This window comes from Myxocyprinus asiaticus, chromosome 50 (genome assembly GCF_019703515.2).
Source record: "Myxocyprinus asiaticus isolate MX2 ecotype Aquarium Trade chromosome 50, UBuf_Myxa_2, whole genome shotgun sequence".
Classification (NCBI taxonomy): Eukaryota; Metazoa; Chordata; class Actinopteri; order Cypriniformes; family Catostomidae; genus Myxocyprinus; species Myxocyprinus asiaticus.
This window is the reverse complement of record NC_059393.1, coordinates 9,070,228-9,074,445: the sequence shown is the minus strand read 5'-3', so window position 1 is coordinate 9,074,445 and position 4,218 is coordinate 9,070,228. Positions and strand designations below refer to the sequence as shown.

At 36.7% G+C, this 4,218-nt stretch overlaps 1 pseudogene; it reads left to right on the top strand.

Annotated features, from left to right (window-relative positions):
- The first annotated feature begins 1,916 nt into the window (after positions 1-1,916).
- LOC127438878 (protein jagunal homolog 1-B-like) lies at positions 1,917-3,815 on the top strand (annotated as a pseudogene).
- The last annotated feature ends 403 nt before the right edge of the window (positions 3,816-4,218 follow it).

The window sequence follows — 4,218 nt, the reverse complement described above, 5'->3', positions numbered from 1 at the left end:
TTGTCATTATTCTTTATTATTATTATTATTATTATTATTATTATTATTATTATTATAAGTTCTTAAAGTACTTCTCTCTGTGAAAGACATTTTCAATCTATGCTTTCAAGTATTTATTTTTGAAGCATCTATACTTTGTTTATTAATCTATGAGACTTTGTGTATGACAAAATGGAGATCATTTACGGATGCTTGAATCCTGTTTATGATTTACATAGCCTACAGAGGTTTTTTTTATTTATTTTTTTTATATTTTGGTCCTCTCATTATATGCTGGCAGATTTTTAAAGCTGATTTATTTAGCTGGGAAATCGAAATTTCATAATTTCCCAAAAATTGTAACGTTAATGTTATAGTATGTCGTTAAAGATTGAAATTCAGTTGGTGCGTTGAATTACATTATTATTATAATTTTTTTTTAAACATGGTTTGTAACTTAGGCTACTCAGTTAGTGTAGGTAAAATATCTACACCTGGTTAACTATTAAATTAGGGTAGTTTGCTTAATTACACAGAGGGAATACTGCATAATTTTACGAGTTTAAGTCTACCTCAGGTTGTCATACGTTGTTCTTATCTGCATACTTCTCCACTTGTTAAAGTGTAAGATGACAGTGTTGTTTGTTTCATGGTGACATATGCTGCCTTCATGTGCTATCGGAATTACCCTACTTCCCACTTCTGAAGTGGTAATTACGAGTACTCGTGTTCAAGTGCTATGCTGTCAGAAAAAACTTTCATTCATATATATTTCATGAGGAACTTTTATTTTGACACAATACAAAAAAAGTATATTCAGCTTGCTTACGATAATGGAATTTTGGCCAAATACAAGCTATTTTTATGGTGCGAAAAATTTACAACATGCGTAGTTGCTGATATACATAAATGAATTTGACCAAAATGGTAAGCGCTAACAATTAGCTGTATTTAGAAAATGAATAAAACCTGTCATTCACTACAGAAACTGTAATCTCCTCTGCCATGTTGAAAGTTTAGGACTCCCATCTTGGAAACTCGGGTATCAAAATTATCTCAGAGTTTCCCAGTCATAACTACGACTTTAGGGGTCATTCATGTGCAACTTCTGAGTGGGAAACTCATATTTATGGTAATTCCGATAGCACGTGAAGGCAGCATTATAATACTGAAGAAACACGGTGTAATTTATTTAACAAATTTTATTTACCTCAGGTTGTCATACGTTGTTCTTATCTGCATACTTCTCCACTTAAAGTGTAAGATGACGGTGTCGTTTGTTTCATGGTGACTTATAATACCGAAGAAACATGGTGTAATTTATTTAACAAGTTTTATTTTACCTCAGGTTGTCGAAGGTGTGTTGCCATGGCATCGTGATCAGGACCTCGCACCACTGGAACTGACGGCTAGGGATGGGCGATACCACTTTTCTTTTCGATCTGATACCATTCATTTCAAGTCCAATATCGTCGACACCGATACTAATACCGATATTTCTATTAAACTGATTTTTTGGTGATTTCTTAGGATAAAATGGATAATTTAAAATATAATTTTGTCATAATTCAAGTCATCATTATTATTATTATTATTATTGTTATTATTATTATTTACATTTGTGAGCCTAAACAGAAAATTATTAGAATTCTGTTTTGTTTACCCTTACAAAAATTAACCATGGTTTCACTACAGTAACTATAGTTTAACCATGGGATTTAGTTAAACCATAGTTACCACACAATTAACCATGGTTACTACTACAAGATTACTGTAGTAAAACCATGGTTAACTATTTTTTTAATTACTTATTAACAACAATTACACACAATTATTAAATTATAAGAAAAAAGAAATGGGTGCAGCACAGATTTTTCTAACAACGCAAACAAAGTATTGCACTAATTAGTGGGTCCACAAGGTGGCAACACTCACAAATGAGCTGTTACTTTCATGAAGAAGTGCAGGAAGAAGTAATCACCGGTAAACAACAGGAGCTAATGGTGGAAACAACAACAGTGGATGTGCGCGTCAAGAACACCTGTGTGTGAGGAGGTCAGGAGATACCTGCATTTGTATAACTCGAGTCTGAAGGACTATAAAGACATCTTTATGGGTCTAAACTCCTGAAGATAAATAGTCCAGTATCTCATAGCAGTTGTAGAATGCTTGTGCCAACTGCCTGTGTATGCATGCACATTCAAATGAGGTATACTTTGAAAGGCAGGGCGTTCGACTGCACGCATACACGCTAAGTGTTCGCGTCAAAACCAAAGTATACTTTGGGCTCAGTTCTTTACTAGATTAAGCCTGAAGTAGCAAAATCCCTCTGATACTATTGAACTGACCCTTCTCTATCCCCGCAGTGTGGTCTTGAAGTTGGAGATCAAGGAGCTGAACATCACTCATGCAGTGGTCTGGCTGCTGGTAGCAGCACAGGTAGTGGTCAGCCAGCTGAACCTGGTATCCCATAAGGTGGTGGCCGCTCCATACCAATGGGAATATACTTATCTCCTGAGCATCATACCTACAATCTTCAGCTTCACAGCTCTTCCCAAAAACAACATCAGCTACCTGGTCACCTTGATGATCAGTGCTGGGTTTTTCTGTGTCGCTCCCATTCTTTTTGGAGGAATGGAGATGTTTTCTGTTGCTCAGCAGCTTTATCGCCATGGCAAAGCTGATAGGTTCATCTTTGTTTCTCTGCTGTGTCTATAAAGTATTTAGTCATGATTATTGCAGTACATGGCTGGCAGATCTACTATAGCAAAAAGCTGTTAGATGCCTGGTTCACCAACACACAAGAAAAGAAGAAATAAGAGGAGAGTAATATTGACAAATGTTCCATGTCAACTGCTTATATGTGTCTTTATATCATCTTCTTGAGGGCTTTTTGATTGCATACGTTTTTGCGATTACCTGAATAACTTAGCAGAGCCTGAGGGGAGACTGGATTCAGTAAACCAAGATGTTCAGCTTTTAATGTTCTCATCCACTGGCTCCAGGCCCAGATCAAGACCTCAGCACTTCTGTCTCCAGGCTTAGGTTTGACCTGCTGGCATTGTATTTGCCCTCTTTTTCCACCACACTGGCTACACAGCTACTGTTTTCTACAAGATAACTCAAGTCTTGGAGGCCTGGGTAGCTCAGTGAGTAAAGACGCTGACTACCACCCCAGGAGTCATGAGCTCAAATCCAGGGCGTGCTGAGTGACTCCAGCCAGGTCTCCTAAGCAACCAAATTGGCCCAGTTGCTAGGGAGGGGGGAATTAACAAGTTTTTCTTGCCATTTATTTTGTAACTATTACAATATCTGCATTGTATGGTATTAGATTGGAGAATCACTTAGGGGGAAAAAAGACTCCAACCTTTTTCCACAAATGCATGATACAGATGTAGGTGTTGGGTTTGTGCTATAATAATGAGGTCTTTTGGTCTCACCACTTTAAAACCCATTTGGTTGCCAGTATATGATGCGCCAAATGGGTAAAAGGAAGCTGAGTTAATGTACAGGTTTCTAAGTAGGGTAATTGTGTCCTCCATCACTCTAACACTTGATGCACAGGTTCCAAAGCTTTATTAGCTTACAAAGATTAAGGAGTTTAACCTTTGCACTTGCCTTGTTCAGCTTTATTCTTCTCCTATGGATGTTCTTGGGCAACAGGTTTGTCATCTGAAATATACTGTCACTAACAATGCCAAATTCAAACAATTTGATTAATGAATATCAGTGTTTGCAGAACATACCAGAGGTTGCCTCCCTGAATTTGCATGTCTGTTTCTTCATGTAATTTATTTTTTGTGCTTTTATACAGCCATAATAAAGATAAGAATTAAAAGACATTGATTAACATGCTGAACCTTGTTTACAAATACACTCACTGAGCACTTTATTAAAGTAATAGTTCACCCAAAAATGAAAATTCTCTCATTATTCACATACCCTGATGCCATGTCAGATGTGTATGACTGTCTTTCTTCAGCAGAAAACAAATTAAGATTTTTAGAAAAATGTTGCAGCTCTGTAGGTCCTTATAATGTAAGACATTCAAAAGACATTAATTGATTGACTGGAGTCGTGTGGATTATATTTATGCTGCCTAAATATGCCTTTTGGACCGTCAAATAGCCAGCAGCCTGATGGCACCCATTTACTTACATTATAAGGACCTACAGAGCTTCAACTTTTTTCTAAAAAAACTTAATTTGTGTTCTGCTGAAGAAAGACAGTCATACACAT